Genomic DNA, 25050 nt, shown 5'->3' with positions numbered 1-25050 from the left:
GTCGCTTTGGTCACTGGGAAGGGGTGTGGGCTGCTGGGCTTCACGAAGCTCCCTATCTGGGCTCATGCAAGCTCCTGCATATGGGATTTTGAAGGCCATGAAATCATAGCCATTACTAAGGGTCAGAATTTCATATGAGCCATTAGGAAAGCTTTAGGCAGAGACAGGCTTTTAAGGCAGCATAACCCAAGTAGGGGCTATTCTCAGTATATCTTTGTGGGAAACCATTGTGTTTCCAACGATGCTGGCTCTGAGGAGATTCATGATGAGACAGGGCTGGGAGAAACTTCAAGGGCCGTCCCATCCATTCCCCCCGTATTTAGGTTAGAAAACTCCCAAATCTTTCAGAAAACTACCCATCTATCCCCAAACCCTCTGGTAATTCCTTGCCTTGCTTACCCACCCTGATTTCAGGGAGCTATTTCTGATCTCTAACCTAGATCTCTACAGCTCATTATCTTTCTTCATCTCCTCCTTCCCAATCAACTTTAAAAGGCCTGTGTGTCTCCAGCTTATTGACACAAAGCTAATATTACAATCAGCCGCTATTGTTTCATCCTTATGGTTATTATTAGCACTGACAGCACACTAAGAGGTACATAAAAATACACAAGCAAATGCATTTTTAGGTCAGTCTTGAAATAAAGCTTTTGAAAAATCCAGTCATGTTTGGGTGTTTGTCCCTTGGAAGGGGGTAAGAGCGGCAAGGCTGTGCAGGATTCCCTATCTCTGACTCTGGCTCACTCTTCAAGGGCCGTTGCTCGTTTCCCCCCCAGCTTGCGAAGGAAGCCTACAACCAGATGCACGAATATGAAATATGTGTGTGGACGCAGGGGCGTGATAGGCAATGCCACGTTGGGAGACACTTGGGGAAGCCTGCAGGGGGAATCGCCCTGGGGTGTCGGGGGAGGCCCTGCATGAAAACCTGCCACGGCTTCGCGAGGAAACAGGAAGGACATATTCGAGTAAGAAGGGAGCTGTAACAGCACCTTCCTTACCCTTCCCTCAAAGTGCCCCAGCTAAGAGCAGACATGAAAAACATCCCTGTAATGCAAAACAGCCAGAGCCCAGTGGCTTACATGCTCTTGCCCCGTTTCTTACCTTTTCAGGCTTACGAAACATTTTATTTTATTTTATTTTATTTTTTTTTACGAAACATTTTAAAGATTGATTCGTGCTATACGATGTACATTTAGTACATTAGTTCATATTTTCCCAGAGCACCTGCTACATTTTACTTACCTCTAGTACAGGTGTTAGATACTCAGGTTTACCTGCAACATACAGCTACCTCAAGTGCTGCTGTGATGAGCGTCTTCAGCTGTGCCCTCTTAGGGATTCATGCAAGAGTTTCTTAGATGTGTGTATCCCCAGGAGTGGAACTGCTGGGCCAACAGGAAAACAGATGCTACATTTCGTGATGGATGGCCAGATAACTCCAGAACGGCCGTACCAGGGCTTAACCCCCAACAGCGACATACAAGGGTTCACGCTCCTGCCCATCCTAGCCAACACTTGGTGTTATCCAACTTTCACATTTTTGTTTCTTTCATGGATGTAAAGAAGTATGTTTTTGTTTTACTATGCATCTATCTGATTATAAGCAAGGTGGTGTATCTCTTCATCTTCTTGTTATTTTCTCAAGGTTCCCTTTCGTAAATTTGCCTGTTCATACCCTTTGGCCATTTTTCTACTATTTCCTGTTTGTCCCCCTGCCCCCCGCCTCGATGATTTGCAAGAATTCCTAGTATATTCTAGATATTAATCTTTTCTTGGTTTTAGCCTTTAGAAATACCCTTCAATCGATCAACTCTCTCTTAAGTTGTCTATGGTATTGTTGTTGAACAGAAAACTTTAATTCTGATGCAGTCAAGTTTAGCATTCTTTTGGCTTTATAGTTTATGTTTTTAGAGTCTTATTTAAGAAGTCTTTTCCTATCTTAAGACTCCACAGCAACTCTATTTTTAACCTCTATACACCTAACAGTTTCTCTTTCCTTTTTAGGCTTTTTCAATTCATTAAGAGCTCACCTTTGCATATGGATGCAACTTTATTTTTCTCCATGGTGAACCGATTTTCCTAAAATTACCTATGAAACAAAACCTCTATATTAGATTGGATTGTCATTCTCAATCCTTCATGTCTTTCCTGCTATTGAATTATACACACGTGCCCTTTGCCACGTGATTTTGTAGCACCTTCTACTACTGATGTTGGACTTGGCCGTGTGACTTATTTGGCCAATAGAATATGTGATGGGAGCAGAGGTATTAAATGTGTTTGAATGACTTGGCTTCACCTCTTGAGCTTCTGTAATTGCCAGAATGAGACATGTGATGAAGACCTGAACTTAACCTGTGTCCTGGAGCTAAGCCCAGTGAATTCAGTGGAGCCCAATCAAGTCTTGGTGAATCCAGATGAGATCAGCAAATCTCAGTTCACACACAGAACCGAGAGGGAGAAAAAACAATAGCTGCTGTAAGCCGCTGATTTTCTGGGGTTGTCTGTTATGTAGTATTATTATTGCAGCAATAGTTGACTGTGTCAATGTGATTTCCTCACAGATTTGTGACATCACCATTATCACATACCGAGTTCTTAGAGGTAAGGGTTTTTGAGATCTCTCTTCTGTTCCACAGTTCTACATGCCTGTTACTGTCACTTAGAATATATCTTACTATATGGGAGGGTAAATTTCCCCTCTCTGATTTTCTTTTTAAAAAATGACCAGATTATATGGAATTTAGTCTTCCATATGCATTTGAAAATGTTTAAATTCCTTGAATCCTGCTACAAGTTTGAATAGTTTGCATGGAGTTTATGAATACATTTTGAGATCTTTGATAGCTTAATAATGTCATTATCCTATCCACAAACATTATACATAACCCTATTTAGGTCTTCTTTGAAGTCTATTAACAGAATTAACATTTTTTTCCATAAAGGTTTGTGCCTTCTTTCAGGTTAATTGCCAGAGACTTTATAGCTTTGCTGCTATTGTAAATAATATCTTCCTTTCCAGTTTGTTAGTACTACTGTGTAAGAATACTTCTGGTTTTCATGAATTGATTTTGTGTTTGCGGATCTTGCTGTATCAGTTAGATGGGGTTTGGCTATAGGCAACATTCAACACACATACACGCATAAGCTAAAATAACGGTAGCATGAATTAGATAGAGGTTTATTCAGGAAGTTCAAGAAGACTCAAGGTAGATATTCTAAGGCCGGTGCTGGTAAAGGAGATGCCTTCTGTCTTGCTGCTCCACTGTGTGTGGCTTCCATACCCAAGGTCAGTTCATGCTCTAAGATAACTGCTAAAGCTCCAAGCCATGTCTTCATTTCAGATCGTGGAAAAAGGACGAGGCATATCTTCTCCCTTCTAGGACTTACGTTCCAATGCCACTTTTAACCTATTGCTTGGAAAATGGAAATACTTAAATATAAGGGATGCTGGCAAATGCTGTCTGTGTTCTGGCTGGCCTTGTGTCATGTTAAAAAAAAAAAAGTATAGTACTATGGAAGAAGGAGAAACGCATCTCTGTCACCTCGCCGATTTCTCTGATTATTTCTAATAGCTTGTTTCTATTGGATGTTTTATATGGTTGATCAAGTTACTACAAACAATTCCAGTTTTATCTCTTTCCTTTGGATTCTTCTGTTTTTCTTCTTCCTTTTGCAAATCTTATCCTGTTAGCCAGGACTTTTAGTATCATGCTAAACAGCAATGGCAACCTTATCTTCATCCCATACTTAAATGGAATGTGTTTCAAGTAAAATCTATTAATAGTTTGTTGTACGTTTTGGTCCTTCATAAAGTTCAGTCAATTTCTTCCTATTCCTAATTTTCTCAAAGTTCTTATTATTAAGAGGTGATGCGCTTTCTCAAATGTTTTTTCTCTCTTAGTCTTTTTGAGATGAATTACCGTAGGTTTTCTGATACTGAATCATGCTTGAGTTTCTGGAATAAACCCTACTTGATCTATTATATTCATGATAAATGGCTGGATAGGAAGCTAGAGAGATGTATAAAGATAGGAAAATGAGGCTCAAGGTTTTTCAGAGTTCACTGGAGTAGGCATGTTGGATTTGGTGAGTTAATATTCTATTTAGAATTTTTGCATTTACATTCATAAGTGAAATGGGCCAGTATTTTTCTTAAACTGTCCTTTTTTGCATTTAGAATCTAATTCTGCTAGTTTCCTTTTTCTCTGTTTCTGTTTCCTTTCAATCACGATGGCTTTTTTACTTCATTTGTTTTGTAATTTGGATTGTGAGCTCATGCTTGTCTAGTCTCTATCTGTGGGAATTCTATGAGACCTATTTTCTATTCTCAATAAAGGATGTGCTTTTACTTCCTGATCCATGTGGGTAGTATATATTCAAACTAATTTATAACTAGCTTATAATCTAATTGAGGTCAGCTACAATCATATAAATATCTAAATAGCAGTAAAAGCAAAATAGTTTATAATCGCATACTGCTTGTATACTTTTTATTTTAGATTTTAAAACATATGGCTCTAAATCATAACAGAGTAAAATAAGTAAGCAAAAGGAAAACTAGATAAAAAATGAACTAAATCCTCATCTGTGATTAAACACACTTAAAGTCTTCCTAGACTTTTTCTCAGATTCCTATTTAACTGTTGCATGTGTGTACTTTGGAGCCTCTCAGCTAGGTCTGAGGCAACAAAAATCTCATATATTCTTTTTTTGGTAGTCATCACACTTCCTGGTATATCATTAGTTTCATTCCACTGGTTAGAAAAATTATGATAACAATATAAATATGTTTTTTGCATGGTGAAATTTGAGTTTTGAAATGTGACCCCTACATATGAAAACTTCTATATCTGTGCACTTTGAAACTATAAAATACTAAGTCTCAACATATCGGAGGTTCATATATAATATCGATTACAGTGATATTTTTAAGCTTATAAAATTATGACTTCCCTGTAGCTTTAAGTGTCATAGTTATAAGGTATGCCTATGATATTTATGAAAGACAATTTGCCAGCTTCAATCTCCTTTTTGGGGGATTACCCTGCCAGTGTATAACATAGACTTGTGTGCAAGAAATGTAGAAAGGGAAGTGATCATCAAAATAAGAGCTTGGAAATATACAGGAAAAAGGAAATAGGTACTGTGTGAGAAAGGAAAAGAAGAAAGAAGAAAAATAATACGGGTGCTCAAATTTTCAAAAGGAAGGAATAAATAGGGGTTCTCAAATCAAATGCTGATTTTAATATTTATTCAAGTCACCTGGGGTATTTGTGACAAAAGCAGATGCCCAGGTCCTGCCCGCAGAAATGATGATTCAATAGATCTGAATGCAGGCCTAGGAATCTGGGTGGGCCTTCGACAACCATTTAAGAAATACTGGAATTGAGAGGGCACAGAATTAGAAAATGACACATGGTAGAGATTAAAAGCATGCCAATAAGGGTTTCCCCTTATTGGGGGCATTTTCTGCCACAGGATGCTAAACCTGGGTATTTGGAGATCTTCTGAAAGATCCTAGTGTATGTCTAGATTCAAAATCTTCTTCTGTGTTACTAATACAGTATCTAAGATAACACGTTCACCAGGACTCAAGACTAAAGGTTGATACCATGGAGTAGGGCTAAAGTCAGAGTCAGCCCACAGTTAGGGCTCAGGGGAAGGATCAGTACTTTAAAATGACAATAATCTAGGAAAGTCTCAATATGGCTAGAGTAAGCCGTTGTGCTAAGCTTATTATCTGTCCTCTGAATTTCAGACCACTGTAGGTTTTAATCTCATAATTACGAAAAAAATTATCTCGCTCACTTCAAGACCCTAAATCAGGGGCACCTGAGTGTCTCAGTTGGTTAAGCAACTGCTTTTCACGCAGCTCATGATGCCAGAGTCTGGGATGGAGCCCCACCTCAAGCTCTCTGCTCAGTGGGGAGCCTGCTTCCCCCTCTGCCTGCCACTCTCCCTGCTCGCCCTCTCTCTGCAAATAAATAAATAAAAATCTTAAAAGAAAAAAAGAAAAGACCTCAAGTCAACCCTTAGGTCTCTCCAGTTGACTTGTCCATGAGAAATGAACAGCAGGCATTCTAAGCGGAGTTGAAAATCTTCTTGTAGGCACGCAGTATATACTTTGTCTTTTCCTTGGTTTTCTGGGAGGAAGCAATTGTTAAGTTTCAAGTAACGCGCGGAAAGGCACCTTGTGGGAAAGAAAGTGGGTTTTTACCACCGTCTTCGCTTTTGTGAGCATCTCTGGTCAGATGGGTAATTAAAGTGACTTCTAAGTAGAAGCGCGTGGAGAGTGTGAAGGTCTGTAAGATGATCACTGGACCGCAGGCAAGAAATGGAGAAAAAGCCAGAGCTGCTGGGAATGAGCAGTGAGAAGACCCAGCAGCGACGCTCGCTCCCCAGCACTGCCCTCGGGGTGCCAGGTGGAGGTTGGGCACACCAGCGGGAGGGAGGCCGAGGCACACACACGTATTTAAAAAAAAAAAAAAAAAAAAGCAAAGCCCATATGGCTTCGCTCCTGCCAGGTTAGCAAAGTGCCTTTTCCGGGAGCTCGGTAAAGAAATGGCATGTGTTCGGGAGCTGTTTCAACCTGTCCACACCCTACCCCGACTCCCCAGAAGACCTGCAAGCAAAGGAGGCTCAAGCCATTGCCAAGCCCCGGCTCCCGGGCTTCCAGCTTCCCCAGATGCCCGAGCCCCGCCCCGCAGGACGTCAGAGGAGTTGCCTCTCGGTGTGGGCACTGCGGGGACCCGGGGCAAAGTTCGGATCCGATCCACTGCTAATTCGGTCGCCCGTGGGGAGTGGGGTTTGGCCGCAGGGGCGCCCGCGGCAGCAGCAGCAGCGGAAGCAGCGGCCGCCTGCAAGCCGAGCACCGAGCCAGCCCCCGCCGCCGCCTCCTCCAGCCGGTGCGGGGCCCGCAGCTCCGCCAGTGCCTGCGGCTGTCACGCCGCCAGCAGCGCGGCCCCTCCGCCGCCCCCTCCCCCTCCCCTCCGCCCCCCTCCCCTCCTTCCCCCGCGCGGCCCCAGCCCTCACGCTGTTATTTGCGTGACTGACCCGAGCCGGGCCGGCGGGCGGGCGGGCGGGAGGGGAAGGCGTTGGCCCGCCCACTCCTTCCCCTCGGGCTCGGGGCGGCACCTCCTTCCTCCTCATTGGTCGCACGCCTGCGTCCATCACCCCCGCGCAGCCTCCCGATTGGCGGACGGCGCACTCCGGCGCTAGCAGGGCCGAGTGACTCCGCCGGTCCCCGGCGCCTCGTCTCTCCCTCCACCCCCCACCTCAACGTCCACCCACCGCTCCCCACCCCCCACCCCTGCTTCCCCCGCCCCGCTCGCGGCAGTGTCCTTAGAAGACTCATTGGGCCAGGGGCGAAGCCAGCCGCCTATGGAGCCGCGCCGTGATTGGCCGACGCCCACGCCCGTCGGAGCGGCGGGGCTCGCCATTGGCCAGTCGCTGCGCTGCGCTGCCCGCCCCCCCACCGCCTCGCCCTCCGGCTCGCCCCCTCCCCTGCCGGCGCTGCCTCGGCCCCCTTTCCCCGCCCGGCCCCGCCGCAGCTCCCCTGTCCAGCTGGGCGGGGACTGCTGTACGACTCTGTAAAGTCTGTGAGTCACTGCACAACCCATCAATCCAATTAAATGTCTTGAGCGAGCCGAGCAGGGGGTGCCGCCGCCGCCGCCGCTCGCCCCGCCGCGGCCGCCCCTGCTCGCAGCGCCCCTGTGATCCATGGCTGTCTGTCTGTACTTGTTACGGTGTAACCTCCTCCTCCTCCTCCTCCTCCTCCTCCTCCTCGTCCTCCTCCTCCCTCTCCTCGGGAGCCGCTGCAACTTCCCCTGTGCCAGCCTCCTCTGCTTGGGGACTGCAAAGGCATGGGATAGATCCAGAGCCACTTCCATCTCCCCTCCAGCCCTCGCTCAAGCCCTCCCCCCCGCCCCCTTTAAATTAAAGTCTGTTCCTCGCCTCTCGTCGTTTTAGAGATTTATTCGTCTATTATCTCCCCCGATTTATTCTCCCTCCCCGGGGCCGGGGGGTCGCAGGGGCCGGTGGGTTTATTTTAGGGAAGGGGCTCTGCACCCCCCACCCCTCCCTCTCCTCCTCCTCCTCGGGCGGTGACTTGATTGCCCCGCTCCTCTCCGCTCCCACCCCTCGAACTCACCGTCCTGCACTCGAGTGACGCACCGACACCCCCCCCCCCCCCCGCCCACAGCCCAGACGTCCCCTCCCTCGCTGCCACCCCGGCCGGTCTCGGAGCTGGACCCGCTGCAGACTTCCTCGCAGAAGGGTGAGTACCGTGTTGGGGTTGGCGTTGGGGTTGGGGTTGGGGTTGGGGGGAGGCGGTGTGGATCTGGAAAAATGCAGCCTGTCCACTCCGGGGAGGGCAGGGATCACGTTGTAGGCTGGAGGTTCCTGGTCCGGCGTGGATTCGAGGTGGCGACTGCCTCCCTCGCTCCCTCTTCCCCCGCCCCTCGACTCCTTATTCACCAGCTTTGCTGTATTTCTAGGTATTGCCAGACTTCCACCATCGGGGCATTATCACGCTTATAAAATGAGCGGTAATGGCATGTTTTGTTTTTTTTTTTTTTCTTTCTGTCTTTAGGATGCTTAGTGAGCGATAAATAGTCAGCGATGGGATCCCCTAGATCTCACTGACCTGCAAAAAGTGTAAAACCCCTAATGAGTGCATTTTACTCTGAATCACAGTTCAACTTTTATTTAATAAAGGCAAAGCAAAAGATATTTCTGATTTGAATGTGTGGGGATAGAGCGAGGGAAGACAGGTTGCCTAGGGGCACGGCTTTAGTATTTTTATTTTAAAATAGTTTTATGGGTTCCCTTTTGGGGGAAGAATATGCATTCCGTATTAAAGACCATGAAGTCTTTGAACCTGTTGGAAGAAAGCAAGGTAAGATGGAAATCCAGCTTGACACTTCATCTCTATCTCACTTCTATTCAAGCGAGGCATTACCGCACAGAATTTTTTTTTCTCAGTCCCTAGGCACAGTGGGATGTGTTAAGGATAAATATGGATTTTTTTTTTCCTCTTGATATCCATTTTTTGTATACTTCGCTGCTCTTAAGAAATGTCATGCTACAGAATTTTGTAGGATTTAATTTGGTTTCTTGGTTGTGGGTGACTCAAAGGTACACATACCTGCTGCCCCTATATCCTTTATGAGAATCTTGCCTTAGGCATCTTTCATATTTAATTTGAGACAAAAGTAAAAATTATGAGAAATAGTTACTTTGAATCGGCTTCTGAGGTCACTTTTGAGAATTCAGCCTATTTAAAAATGGTAGTACTCTTTTTGAATCAAGTTCTGGTCTAGTTGTCCACAAGATTCAAATTAGGCCAAACCAAACATGTTTTGAAATATTAAAGTACAGGAAAGGCCTCTTAGTAGTTCATTCTCTCCTTTTCTTTCAGACTAACCAGAATAAGTTGTTACTAAATTTAATTTTAAAGAATAGACTGTTCCTGTACTGAAATCTGCCAAGTTTCTGCAGAAAGATTTCTTTTTAAAGAGCAGAAATGTGTTTATGATCAACCCAAAGTAGTAATGTTGACTCAAATGTAAATGCTATCGTAAGGAAATGCTTGTCATAAGCCCCCAAACCTTGCAAAGTGTTTCAGGAAGACTTATACAAAGCCTTTTGGAATTGTTTAATAAATTTTTTTTCTTGTGGCCTTTTTCATGAGTCTGAGACTGAATCATTGAGAGGCCTTCATAGCATAGTGGAGCCCTGCTGCCTGAGTTTGAATCTTGCCGCCTACCCTTAATGGCTGTCTGACCTTGGGCAAGTTTCAAACCTGGCCAGTGCTGGTTTTCTCCTGCAGTTGGAAAGGATGACTTCTCTTCAAAGGGTTGATATAAAGATAAATAAGAGAGTGCATGTCACAGAACATGGGGTGTTCGCTGTCCCATCACCATCACCATCTGCCGAGAGGATGTCTAGGGTAGTGCTTCAAAGTGTGGCCTTTAGAACCAGACCCTTTAGGTTCAAGTCCCAGAATTTCCTCTTGTTATCTTTGTGACCTTGGTCAAGTTAACTCAAGATTCCTCATCTGTAAAGTGGGAATAATGGTAGCATTTGCTTCATAAGGTTAGTGTGAGTTTAGAATGAGTTGATAATATGCAAAGATCTTGACTAGTGTTTGGTAGGTCTTTTTGAACTTAATTCTCTGTAGTGTTTCGTGTATGTTTTGAAACACCAATGGCTGTATTTTTTAGAAGTACATTTTTGGTAAAGATATATTGCCATCAATGAAGTAAGCAGAATTCTTATCAATATGCATGATGTTTTATTGGATTTATACTTTTAAGCTGGAGCTTATATGAGTCTTCATGATATTTAGTTATTAGATGAGTCGGTCCCTCTTTCATTTAAATTTGCATCACAGAATGTATAGATCTCTATTATAATGGTACCTATCACACATTTGCTGTTATCTACAATTTTCTCCTATACTAAACAGAAAGCCCCTTGAGGGTAAGACTCGTTTTTCATTCAAAATTTAATCTCTCGTGCCTAGGAGAGTGTTGGGTACATAAAGATGCTTAATGAATGCCAAATAATAAGTTTTAAATACTGTTATTCTCAAGTTGTTTACGACTAGTTGAATGACATTTTAGGTGATACTGTGGAACTGTGGAGAATACTATTAATATTGCTGAATTGAACTTTTACATTCTCAATTATTATTTTTGTAAATAGAGAGTAAACAAGGGGAATTACTGTATTACTTACATTTTATTAAGAACATATTTTTCATTTTGAAAATTAAACTTAAAATAGTCTGAAAAGTGCATGTTGAATAATTTCCTTTGTTATCTGACATGTCCATTTTTTATTGTGAGACTTTCTGACTCCCAAACTTTCTGTCGCTAAGTTGGGTGTTACTATAATTAATATGAATTATACAAATTCTATTTTGAGTCTCCCAAATGATGATATGATGTTGTTATTGGCTTCAGAATTAATAATAATAAAGAGAATTTATCATACTCACACTGTGAAAATAAAGCAAACATCATTTCCTTAAGGACCAAATCTTCATTTCTCTTTCCACTCAAGACTAAAACTCTTTTTCTTGAGCACTCTTAATAAATAATTAACTTTTGAAATAGCTGTAGTAATAGTGTAATAGGAATCATAAAGGAGGTATATGTAATTAGTAAGTAAAACACTTAAACTTTAAACTTCACTGCACACTTAATAGGCATTACACAATTGGGGAATATATATATTTTTTAAATAAGCAAAATTGATGGGGCCTACCAGCTGCTTCATTTATAGAATCATTCTGTTTTACTTGTCAATAAAATGCAGTTTAATTACTGTGCCCTCTGAAATTATAAAATGCAAGAAATGACTTTCATGAAAGGGAGATCCTCAGCAAAGAAACCTGAATACTAATCTACTCAGGAGTGTACAGTGTTTCATAACATTGTTAAAACTTTTCAAGTATGTGCCCTATCTACTACACCGTGGTATACATAATCCTTTGTTTAACTGAATCATCGGTTACCCAATTTAGCTGAATGTATTGCATTTTTATTGGCTAAAACAATTAATTTAATAAACTTGCCCTTTTTTATCCATATACTTTTAAAGCAGCCAATCTCAAATGAAACTTAAAAACGTTAACTTATGGACACTTAGAAACTACACTTAGAAACTTAGCGTCTGGTTTGTTTGATGGAAAGTTGCTTATTTTTTGCTTGACACATTTTAGCATGACATTGTTTCTGTCGTTCATATCTCTTTACCATTTTTGTAAAGTATTTATTAGCATTTTGCAGATGTATATGATGGGTCCAACTTTTAAAAAAGCAATGTTTCTGATGAAGAATTGCTTGGAAAGTAGAGGAGAGGGATAGAAATAACTTTCAGGACTTGTGATTTCTATCCCTGTCTTTTAACATTGAGAAAACGAGTAACTGTGCACTCTGTTAGTGATCGAAAAGAGAGGAAATAATATGTACATTATCTATTGACCAACTTAGAAGTAAGGTCCATGAAGTTCTAGACTGAGCAGTGCTACTGATTGGCACGTGACCTTGATCGGGTGCGCTTCACTTCTACTCCCCATGTTCTTACCCTTTCAGTGGGAAGAGGGAAGGCATTGCCCTGCCCTCACTCAGAGAGGACTTTGTAGGGGTTCTAAGTGCTTTTTAAAAGCACTGGAGAAGGACAAAATGCAAGCAAACACAAAATAAACATTAGCATTTAGAAATGGATGTTTGTTTATCATTATTTAAAAATTGTAACCTTTTAGATCTTTTGTCTGAAGGACATTTTTCCTTTTAACTTTGTGTTTGAAGAGACTTCTTATTGATGTGTTCACAAGAATGTGTAAGCTACCTTTTAAGAAGACAAGGAACTCTGGTTTAATTGAATGGGATTTTAATGTTGCCACCGAATTTTGGTATATCCTGAGTTAGAGCAGATGTTGATGTTGAAGAACAAAGTGTGTATCGAGGAGATAACTCATTTCATTCAGTTAAAGCTTGTAAAACCTGCACATACTTTGTAGGAAAGAAATGTTGAGATATATCAGATTCCATTAGACGTATATTCGAAGAGAAAAATTAATCGTATTATTTACTTTTAAATTTTAAAAGGATTACTTGGCTGTAAGAGCTTTCCCTATGCTCATTTATTTTGTACCTTGAATGCACTGAAATATGCACATTTCAGAATATGTATAGTGAATTGGAAGATTTCATTTATTATAGCTAATCTTTTATTTGGGAAGGTGAGTGAAGACACATATGGAAAGGCTGTATGTTAGGCAACTAGTTTTTTTCTTTTTTCTTTGTCTCTAAAAGTGAAGTTAGTCTTTAAAAGTAAAAAGCCCAGGGTTGGCACATTATGTAAGTTTCTTTGAATTTAGCTTTTCCTCTCTCTTGGTTAGTAGAGAAGCGTTGACACAGCTTCATGACATTACTCACTTTTTAAAGTTGAAATGAAATTCTAGTGTACTCAGAGTAATACCTATTAAGACAAGTGGGACATATGAGAAATATTATTTATTCCATTTAATATTAGGTATAGGGAACAATGATCCTCAAATGCAAGATTGCTAAGCAGAAAGCAACTTTTAAAAATATATTGTCCTTTTGTCCTTACTGTTCAGTTTCCAACTGATAGAAACTTGGGGAATGATCAGATTTCTTCTCCACTTTTGAATTTAAAGTCTATGTTGATGTTTATAATTTTGTGTGGTGATATATATAACTCTATAGTACTGTATGTTTACTTTTAAGCTATTAAATAAAATGATCAAGACAGTTCATCCTTTATCTAAATTTGATCTGTTTTTCACAGCCCTCTACCCCTTGTACTACCATTGTTTTCAGTTTTCTAGGTGTTTCCACGAGTTTCTTTCTTTTAATGCAGCATCTTTCTAATTTGCTCCATCTCCTTTTCGCATTGGTTTCTTTCCCCTCTATCACTGCAGGTTTTCTCCTTAGCTCTCTTTTGCCTCTGTGTAAGGTATAGAGGAGGGGTTTTCATTTAGTTCAGTCTGCTTTTATGAGACTGTGGCAACATACAAAATTTTCTGTATAGAAAATTTGCTTGGCCTTATCTCAACAGATGAACTCTCGGATCATCTTACCAACACAAAACTTCAGGGGACCATTTTGTAAACCTACAACCAGGTCTTGGCTTATGTGAGGTGCTAAAAAGGCAAAACTGTGACATGCTTATTATTTACTGCTTTTCTGTTCGCCTCTCTTATTGGGGAATACCACAGCATTTTCCCCATCCATGTTACCTTGAGACATCTCAAAGATCCAGGCTTTCTGGTGCGCCTTTTACTCCGTGTCCAGCGTGCTGGCAAGCTCTGGAGCTGTCTCAGCAGTGACCATTGCCACCTGACCACGTTGGGGGTGGCTGGCCTGAGAACATCACGTTAGCCGGAAAGAGCAGCTCCTTTGTTTTGTTTTGTTTTGTCATTAACTCCTTAAAACCAGACAGAATGTCAGACCATGTCCACAGTGAGGTTTTCCAGGGTTCACCATTGTTGCATGATTAATGGTTCCTGGTGAAGTAACCATCAGCTTTATTGTCTTCCATGGCTTCAACTCAAATGAAATGTATCCCTTTGGGTTAACTTTTGTTTTGATTTTAAGGTTCTTTTCACCCAGAAAATCAAAGGGTATGAAAATGAATATGTATTTTTAAACAAAAAAGATTTACATAAAAATCCTTTGGGTAGAAAGTTTCCTAAGGACCCACATCCATTGATTTGGAGAGAATGTTTAATAGTTTCCCTAAATATCTGACATTATTCAGACATCAATAGTAGAAAACCTTTCAGTTTTATTAAACAAAATTACTCCTCCTTTTGATTTGGATAATAAACAGTCCATTGCTACTTTTTTTTTTAACTTCAACAAATATAAGATTAGATAAGATGTATTTTAGTGTTAAGGAAGAGATTTTTCCAGAATTGTACTTTGTGAAACCTATGCCTCATAGAAAAACTTGATCTTTTTTTTTTTTTAGGCACACCTGTATCCCTTTCCTCACTTCCATTCATTCATTTATTCAGTTCATTCAACAGATATTTATTGAACATTTACTGTGTACCAGCTATTCTTACTGGGGAAAAGAGTCAAATATTCCTGTCCTTGTAGAAATTACATTCCAATCCATTCTGGTGTGTATAAAGCTTGTTATTTACCATATGCAGTAGTCATAACTAAACATTGTGTAATAATGGTCTGGAAAAAAGTAAGATTTCTTCATATGGATTTTATGTCCTTCAATTTGGCATAAAAGGAATCCTAACTCCTGAAACAAAACTCCATTTGAATGGACAATTATCATTTGAGTTTGAGCTGAAGTGTTAAATGCCTATAATGTTGCTGGATGTTTCCACCAGAAATCCTGCAATCAGCCTCATTTATGAACCCTGGGTAACCTACCAGTGGATACAGTTTGAAATTTCTTCTTTGTTTTCTTTATACATTTATACATTTTTTAATTTATTTGATTATTTACTTATTTATTTCAAAGAGAGAGAGAGGGAAAGAGGGCCCACATGAGTGGGGGGTAAGGGCAGAGGGAGAGGGACAAGCAGATTCCCCGTTGAGCAGGAAGCCCTATGCAAGGCTGGATCCCAGGACCCCGAGATCATGACCCGAGCTGAAGGCAGATGCTTAACTGACTGAGCCACACACAGGTGGTCCTTCTTTACACTTTAAAAGTTGTTTTCTCCTTTTGCTTTGTTTTCTTTGTGACAGAGCCTGAAAAAAATGTGTAACGTTGAAAATTGCACAATGGAAATGTGGTCATCTCAGCTATATTGCACAATTAACAAGAAAATATTAAGTTTGCTTTGTCTAGTGTACGTAAAGAACTAATTTTGGGGGGACGCCTGAGTGGCTGAGTGGTTGAGTGTCTGCCTTTGGCTCAGGTCATGATCCCAGGGTCCTGGGATCAAGTTCCTCATCAGGCTAACCACAGAGAGACTGCCTCTCCCTCTGCCTGTGTCTCTGCCTCTCTCTCTCTCTCTCTTGTCTCTCACATGAATAAATAAAAATTAAAAAGAAAAACCTAATTTTTGTCTCCATGATTGTCAAAACCATGTAATTCCTTAAACAAACAAATAAAACCCTTAGTTTACATTTCCTTAGTGTACATTTCCACCCCAGATACTAAATATATCTAAGTGTTTTTGCTGTACAGACAGCATTAATATGATACGATATAATATAATGATTTTTATTTTTAAATTTTTATTCATAAATGAATTCAAGTGCTTGGGGGTATCAGAGACTAATAAGACATGGCACCTGTTCATAATGGTATTCACAGCCCTTTTCGGGAGACAAAATATCCCCACACGGAAATCAAATCTCTTCTGTTAGGCAGTATGGGATTTAGCTTGATGGGAAGTCTCCTGCAGGCCGCTCCAGTAAGCTGAACCCTTGGTCAAATGGACTTGCCTCCTGGAGGCCCTGGCTAGCCTTCACGGGACTCCATGTATCCTGTTCAGTTTGGGCAAAGCCTTAAAAGAGGTTTTCTTGGTGCCTTAGGCACCTAAGGGCAGTGCAGTCCCCTTTCTAGCCACTGCAACTGCTCAGCAAGGAAGGGAAAGGAAAGGGAATGGAGCCCACATCCTAGGCATTTCTTAACATTCACTAGCAAACCGTGTCAGAGGCAGAAACTTCGCCTGTGAATGGAATGTGTATATAGATACCATGGATATGGTTCAGGTTCTTGAGGCCAAACAATTATTCCATTGGTTTGGGAAGACTGATATATTAATGGAGGCCCTGCAAACAAGGGGAATTTCCTGAAAAGCAGAAGCAGCACTCAGAGGCGAGGAAAAGAAGTGTAGACTGCTGAGGCTTTTGGCCGTCACTCTTTCTTCCTTAGTTTTGCCTGGAGCAGCCCTGCCTGGGAGATAGGCATGCTCTGGGCCTGATATGCCAAATTTAGCAAGTCTGTATGTAATGCTATAATCCGTAGATACCATCTTTCTAAATTGTTTTGCTTCAGAATTGGCCAAAATTCCTGATATGTGTGTATTTAAATTCTCAAACAAAAATCTGTGTGCCTATGGCTTTTGTTTTCATTTCCCTAGATATTTGAAGGTATTAATAAGCATCTCTTTGTTTTTAGAGTACATCTGTTTGTTTATTTGGACCTCGTCTACGATAGAATAACACATCACGTGCTTGTCTCTTAGATTTAAATTAGAAGGAAAAAAAAAATCCAAAGCCTTAATGTGTATTTTATCTGTTGATAAAATGTTTTATCGGTTGAAGGTATTCGGACACTTGTGTATAGATTTCTTTATTGGTGTTGTTATTGTTTTAAATAAAAATTTCTATCAAGTATTTCTTTTCCTGAAAACTATATCTGGGCAAGAACCATCTCACATCTATTTGATTTGAAAAGGCCACCTAGGGTAGTTATGTTCATCATCTTGATTGCTATGGTGGTTTCAGGGATATACACATATGTCAAAACCTACGAAATTATGTACTTTAAATCTGTGTATATCAATTAAACTTTTAAAAAGCCACTTAGGTCTTAAGGTATATTTTCAAGATAAAATCCCCATTATAAGAATTGTATTTTTAAAGTTTGTCATTTGTTTTTTATTTCTCTCTTTTATTTTATCTGTCATTTATTCACCTCCGTCCTATACCCCAGACACATATATTTTAAGAAAGACAAATAGAACTGAGGAGGCCTATGCGTCAGCTGAAATTTAGATATGGGACCTTAGAGAGCTTTTTTCCATATGTAAGGCTCACTGGAGTATCTTTAAGTAAATTGTACACATTTGAATTTAGAGAATTAGAGTTGTATATTTTTCAAGAAATCCTCCTTTCCTTGTAGTTTAACAGATTATGACTCATCTTTGGCATGGAGTAAAGAACATGATTTTAGTAAGACCTTCTTTTTCTTAAAAGAGGTTAAATGGCTTAATGCTTCCTCTTAAATATTGTCCCCCCCCCTTTTTTTCCATTTTATAAACTAAATTTTGGCATGCTGAACTATAGACTCTATGAATAGATTTGTTTAGGAAGAACTAAATCTGCTCCACTCTTCATGCCCCATGGTCTTGAGCACAGCACAGAAGACTTAATATATGTTCTGTTAAAATGATGATTTGCTATTAATTGAATATTCCTTATGTCACCCAATGTATGTTTCAGGGAAATTTCTTTATTGTTGGAATAATGCTTAAGTTTAAAACCCTGGCAATTTTTTATGAATAATAAATAGTCTAGAAAATTTTTCAGAGTTATCTTTACAGGATTGGGACTATCAGAGTTGTGACTTGAACCGTTGAGGCTCTTTCTAGCATACCAACCATACACATTAGGATTACCCGTGCCCAGGGCACAATCCCAGGGTGAAGCCCTCATTTAAGAATTTTTTTTAATGCCGCCAGGTTATTCAGTGTGCATACACACTATTTCCTCGCACTCAAGCTTTATTCCCCCACACTCAAACTTTCTATTGTAAAACTTTCAAACATGTAGAGAGCTGGGAAGAATAATTCAGCAAATACCTGTATTCTCTCTACCTAGACTCAGTAATTATTAACCTTTTGCAGCATTTGCTTTATGCTCACATTCTCTTTTCTCTACATATATACCTTGCTGTACCATATGAAAATAGGTGTCAGACATCGTGACTCTTTACTATTAAATACTTCAGGACGCATCTCCTGGGAATAAGGACATTCTCCTACATAACCACAATACCATTATGACACATAAGAAAATTAATAATAACTTAGAATGCTCTTTAAGACCTCAATTCCATTTATTAAAGGCATATGAATTCATATTCTACTAAATATTAAGTGCATATGAAATAAATTCTTCAGAACATGAAATTCTGGGAGTTCTTGCTAATGATGTGTTTTTCCTCTGTGTTTGCTTAAAACGTTTTATTGAGATAAATGCATTTTCTTATGTATGACGAGGTAAGAACCTTCCTAGCTCTCACATCGCATGATCATGTAATGAGAAAAAAGGTCACTTACCAAAGTTCATGCCACAGTGGAGTTTAATGGAAAAAATCCCAGTTTCGAGCCAGAATGATGTTGGTTCAAACACTTGCTCTGCCACTTACTGCAGGTGACCTTGTAGATACAGAATTCTATATTAGTTAGGATGCTGTCAGAAACTGCCTTCAAGCTCACTGGAGTGATCAGGAAATTTATTATTTTACAAGAAATCCAGAGGTAGGGCAGGCTCTGGGGTTGGTCAGTTCTGTCGTTTGGGATCTTAGCATAGCCCCGCCATGCCAGACTCCTTACTGGCTCCCAACTAGTTTTGGGCTCCTCCCTCAAGCTAGTTCACATCCATACTTTATGCCATTCAGAGGAAGTCAGAAACCTCCCCACAGGTGTGATCTGTCAGTCTTTCTGTCTAATTGAACATCTCTGCCTACTTACGGACCAGCGACCGGGAATGGGGTTTTCTTAGGGAGAAGAAGGGAGGAATGGACGTTGGGTATACCACTAACAGTGTTCATCACTCCTCCAAGCCTCTGTTTTCTTTGCTGTAAAATTGGAACAATGATGTCTACTACTTCTGTGACTATCAACTGACATAAAATAGGTAAAGCGACAAACACAAAACTGATGCTTAGTAACGCCAATTCCTATTTTATATCTCTCCTTTTCATTTTATAAAAAATTCTGTCTTCCTTTGACACTGTCACACTACATACTAGTGAGCACATAATAAGTGACTCTTCCTTACCTGGTCTCTTGTGCATCCTCTCACCTCAGTATGTAAGGCAAAACATTTTATGTGAGCTTTGTAGATTGGTCAGATACCCTCCATTAACCTGTTTTGGCCCATCTTATGTTTTCTTATATATTTCAGCTTCACTTTATATTAATGCAGAGCCAGGGAAATGAAACTGTCAACAGTGGGTATGTATTTATCAAGATCCAGATCAAATGTGAGCAGAAATCTCTTTAATGTCACTATCTGTAAAAACAACAAAGTTGAGATAGTTTTTTTCCCCTTTTATTAAAATAAAATAAGTGCACCATGACCTGTGAAAAAGTCAGCAAAATAAATTGCTATATTTGAAATATAGTATCTTATTTGTCCAGTATAACCCAGATCTTTGATACCTTGGGAAAATCTAGGCTTATCATCATAGTTTAGCTACTCTGACTTCTTCAGAACCTACTTTCTAAAAAGAATTGTGTCTTGTTTACCAGCAGTTATTTTTTTTTGATTGTTTGCTTTTGACCTTCTTTCACCTACCGTGAGAAAGTCATCTTCCAAAGTCGTGTTTTCCAATATGTGTGAACACTGGAGGGTCTTTGTTCAGACGTGCCCTTTTCAAAATATGTAGAGAAGGATTGTCATATTTTTCTCCCTATGGAATTTTTAAAGCACTTCTGAAACACCTATGAAGTTCTGCAGAATTATTACAAGCCAATCACATGGGAAGATCATCACCCTGTTTTTGACTTCTCTTCCTAAATAATCCGATCACTCTTAAAAGGAAGCTATTGCTCCTTCCTTCTTGACCTCTCAAGTAGAATATTGAATTCCTGTTAACCTCCATGACGGGAAAATAAAAGAACAATGACAAACCCAGTATCTCTCCCGACTTAGAAGATGCTGAACCTTGGCTCATCTTTTTTCCGTTACGTTTTTTTTTTTTACTTTGTCTTTAATTTTGTTGTTGAGGTATCTATTAATCTAGTAAGCTCTGTGAATACTGAAAATGGTCAGATTTTGAGTGGTTCCATTTATAAGTCAAACCTTCTGCTGGCATGAATCATTTTAGCCAGAGGGATATTTTTTATTTTGATTGATTGATTGGTTGATTGATGTATTTATTTCAGAGAGAGTGAGAAACCATGCGTGCACAGGCAGGAGGGGCAGAGGGAGACAGAACCCCAAGTAGACCCTGTGCTGAGTGTGGCGCCCAACGCGGGGCTCAATCCCATGACCCTAGATCAAGAACTGAGCAGAAACCAAGAGTTGAAAGCTCAAATGACTATGCCACCCAGGTGCTCCCAAAGAGATATTTCTTAAAGGGACTTTTTAAGTGTGTGTTGATGTTTCTTATACATCTGAATGTATAAGAATGTTATACTAAATGTTCTCTAAACATTTAGTTATGAAGCAGCACAATCAAAGCAGAACTCTGAAAGAAGTTATAATTTTATTTAAGAAGCCAGCTAAGGGACGCTGTGGCTATAACTTTAGTTAAAAGTGCTAGAGTTTTAGAAAAAGAAGTTTGAAATTTGTATTGCATTTCCTCAGACTGCTATTGGTTACTTTTAAAAATGGTGACATGTGATTATAGCTTATGAAACTTGATTTTGTCTGGGCAGATTTTTAATTTTAGCGCCTTGCCGGAAAGTTTTGTGGACAAGATTCCCTTTGCTGTGTAACAAATGCTTTTACTGTTTAGTTAAGGTTTGCTACCAGTGGCTCAGAGGCTAAAATGAAAAGTGAAATGGCTGTTGTTTCCCGTCTAATACCAGATTTTATTTTTATTTCCACTATGCAGTGTTAAAAAAAGAAATGAAAAGAAAGCAAAGATCAAGATCCAAAAGCTCAAACTAAAATTTAATTTCCTAACTAGAATACGCCTGAGTTTTGCCATGATGTGAAGAGTCATACGTAGGAAACATTTGTTCATAGTTATACAGTTGGCCATACTAATTGCTGGGATTAGTAGTTGGATCGGCATGTATCCCTGTCTTCAGACACTCAATCAGGCACGTAGAAACCAATCAAGGCTTAGAGGTTGAGATTGACTCAACTTTTATAACTCCCTACTGAGAAATGTTTCTACTGTGCTTCTTGAGAGAATGGAACAAAAATCTAAGTGATAGTGGGTTGGAGAGCAGTGCATTAATCGCCTCTTTTTACCCAGGACTTTAATGATAGAGTAATTGCCAGAGCTTTGTCTCTGTTTCTTCCTTGATTCTTTCATTTCTGTATTCTGTCTTGGAGCTTCTTCTGTGTTGGGTCTAAGTTGTATGGAATAGATTCTAAGGGCAAACTGCTTTCATCTCGGGTCATTTTTTTCACTTTTCATACGGAGTTCTTATTTTGACTGAAAATCACAGCATGATCAATGAAAAATTCTTGACCAGCTAAGAAAAATACATTTACAGTGGCTTTTAAAAATTATGTGGGAAAGAAATTATACTTGGAGAATCATTTTTGTTATTATTTGCAGAAGACCCAGTACCATGGAAGATTTTAGGGCCATGAATACATTTTGCCACTTCGAGCATTGTGCCATCCAATTTATAAATCTTCAACTATATGCTGTGTGACTGAGTCATGAAGTATTTGGGGGTACTTACTGGCCATCTTGAGTTTTGAGAAGTGATTTTTAAAAAATATGTAGCTGGACAAAAGCAAAGGGTCATTTGAGAGTATTGGAACTGTGTTATTAAAAAACTTGAGGGACGCCTGGGTGGCTCAGTGGTTGAGCGTCTGCCTTTGGCTCCTGTTGTGATCCCGGGGTCCTGGGATCGAGTCCTGCAGCAGGCTTCCAGCGGGGACTCTGCCTATGTCTCTGCCTCTCTCTATGTGTCTCTCATGAATAAATAAAATCTTAAGTAAAAAGTTGAATGTCAGAAAATTTGTCTGTAATTAGCCAATACATTTAGATTTATTGTAAACCAAGTCATGGACCCTGTTGGTGGTACAGCCCGTCTTTCTCCCAACTGAGCATGAAAACCTGGTAGTACAGGGACGCCCCTGTCTTCTCAGCATTGTCAAGTTACACTGCGGCTCCTCTCACATGTTACCGCTAACATAGTGACTACCAAGTGGTGAGTGTGCTACACTGATGTGGGTCATGAAGTTTTGGTTTTGTTCTTTGCAGTACTTATGCGCCCTGAGAACAATATGATGACAACCGACACATTTTCTATTTGGACTAATTTAGGATCACCAAGGCATTTGACCACTCTTCTTTTTTTTTTTTTTTTTTTTTAATGTTTTGCTCTTGTGTGATGACTAGATGGAGATGGGCAAAGAATCTATATTGGGGGTGATGGAGGAGAGGTGCTTGTTGCCACCACTTTTTGTTCATCTGTGTGATCATTTCATATGGCCTCTGGCAACTGCTCTGGTGGCCTCAGTTTCACTTCCTTTGCAGAAACTGTGACTTTTATTTTTGAATAATTGTATGAATAAGAAGGTGTTTTTTTAAAAAATGGATTTGCCATTTCCTAAAATAAAGTGGAAGCCTTTTGTTTGCTTATTCTGCTTCATCTTCCATTACCATTTGTACCCTGGTAGGCATGGTTGGTGTGAGAGCCTTTTCAGAGCTTTCCATTTGGTTTTTGTCCAAGGGGTTGACATTCCAGCTAGCAGTATCCCTACTTCTTCCTTGAGGAATATAAAGTGCATTGAGATGCACTTTGGAATATTTATTCTTTAACTTTTGAATATTGGATGCAGGTATTAGTACATGCTCAGTACACCATTATGTGATGAGAAGAAAAGAGACGTGTTTATGACTAGCGAGAAATTCTTGGCAAAGGGGAGTTCTGTCCTGTTCAGTCAGTGACTGAGATGGAACTGAGTTTTCTTTTATTAGGTGTGTCTTTGAAGTTGAAATGATTCAGTAGTCGCCTGTGAGCATTAGTGTATTGAGTTCTTGGAACCCTTTGTACTCTCACCGAGGCAGTTTGTGAAGCAGATGTATAGCAAGCACGTGTGTTATGACTTTTCTAAATAGTGTGCCGCATGGTGGATGATGTTTTGGTGGACGGGAATGTAGCAGTTACAGCATGATTTGTCAAGTGGAAACTCGGGCACTTGGTCCATCCAGTTAAAACTGTCTCCTCTTCATACACCTTCATTTTTCTCAGTGCGCTCTATAGCGATCCTGTCAGTTTGGCAGCCGGGCAACAAAAATCAATCCCAAATTGTTGCTTTTAGAGTTTTAAGTAAGGTGGATAGGGAAAAATACTAAGTATGAGGATTACCATCAGTTTGGTTTCTCTTACTATTCCTCTTGCTGGTTGTTTTATCAGTTGACCACTTTACTTTATATGCAGTTTTATTTCTTTAAAAAAAAAAAGTTCATGAACTCTGTACTGGTTCAGGATGTGGGAAGCTCTGCTGTAATCACTGCTCTGTTCAGTCAATAAAATACTTGTGATTGTAAAACATCTGTGACTGTCAGACTATTAATGTTCCTGTGTGCCACCATTTTACCATTGTTCTGTATCATCGTGGACTTGTGTGTTCAGGTATTCTTCACCATGTGAAGGAATGATGCTGATGACAGCCGTTTTCAGGTATAATCTATACCTACTTCCATATTTTTCTACAGGGTTTTCTGGCATCCTTTATTTTATTTTATTTTATTTTATTTATTTCATTTTATTTTATATTTTTTGGTCATTCCACGTTAAGGAGGAGCCCAGAGATGGCCTTTCAGGTTTCTTGGTGTGTTTTAAGAATATGTCGCCAATGTTATTTGCTGGAACTGGCCGTAAAAAAGTTGAACTGGTGCCATATTTTTCATGCTACTGTTATGTCTAACTATAAAATGAAAGAAGTGCTAATAACACTTCCTACTTGTTTAACACGTTTTCCTCCCCAACTCTCAAAGGAGTTGGCCAATATCAGGCTGGATTCCCAGACCATGTTTCCATTATTTTCTAGTTCCTGTAGTGTATTGTAATGTTACATAAGACTTTCACTAGTTAGCTTCTTTTTTCTTACATTTTCCTAAAAATTGGAGACTAATATTTGTTGTTATCGTCCCCATTTCTCAGATACAGGGACTAAGGCTTGCCTTGGCTAAGTGTTTGATCTAGCATTATATGATAATCAGCTGCAAAGCCAAAAGCAGAACTCAGAATTCATTCTCATTTGTTACCGAGCTGTAGTTTCTCCTCTTTTCAGCTATACTTATAGCAGGACCAAAGAAAATACATTTTCAGGTACCAAAACTATTTCCCACGTCTCTTCTTCAGTGTTCAAATGTTAAGATATACACTAGATTTATTGTCTGAAGTAAAGTTCCTGTGCCAGTTATAAACATGATCTGTTGCCATATTATTCCTGATTTGACTGCTATCCCAGAAGGTGATGGATCATTGAAGAAAGAATATAATGAATACAGTCCCTATTTTCTTTTGCCCTTCTAAATTTGATTTAATGTAAGGTTGCTTTCTGCCAGGAAATTTCATGAATGGGCATATGTTAATAAGCCAGACCTTTTTTTCCCCCCTCTTTACAGTAATAAACTTAACAAAATATCTCCCCAAAGTGGATTCAGTTGCTGTGTGTTAATACTTGAGTGAGTACTTCCTGAACTTCTAGGAGGAAGCAGCTCCAGCCACTCTGAAAATGAAGTCGTTCCTTATAAAACTTGGTTACTGCACTCTGATGAATCTATTTTGTGCTTTGAAATAGATCTTCCGTAATTCTTTGTGTTAGTGAATGTTTGTGGAACTTGAGCAGTCTGTTAAAACCAGAAGAATTGACTGTTCTGCTTTAAAAATACTTTAAAAAAAAAATCAAACAATGAAGTTTCAGGGAGTGGCATTTT

General features: G+C 39.9%; 1 protein-coding gene across 2 annotated transcripts in view; it reads left to right on the top strand.

Annotated features, from left to right (window-relative positions):
• Positions 1 to 7372: 7372 nt before the first annotated feature.
• Positions 7373 to 25050, top strand: part of SERTAD2 (SERTA domain containing 2) — a 114081-nt gene continuing 96403 nt past the window's right edge. The window contains exons 1-2 of one of the 2 annotated variants that reach the window (XR_013389791.1): positions 7373 to 7601; positions 8204 to 8278. The gene's annotated coding sequence lies outside the window, so the exon portion shown is untranslated. The remainder of the gene's footprint in view (positions 7602 to 8203; positions 8279 to 25050) is intronic. The other variant, XM_077915645.1, reaches the window with a different exon arrangement.

This window comes from Canis aureus, chromosome 11 (genome assembly GCF_053574225.1).
Source record: "Canis aureus isolate CA01 chromosome 11, VMU_Caureus_v.1.0, whole genome shotgun sequence".
Taxonomy (NCBI): Eukaryota; Metazoa; Chordata; class Mammalia; order Carnivora; family Canidae; genus Canis; species Canis aureus.
The sequence above is the reverse complement of the archived record's forward strand: the minus strand, read 5'-3'. Positions and strand labels throughout refer to the sequence as shown.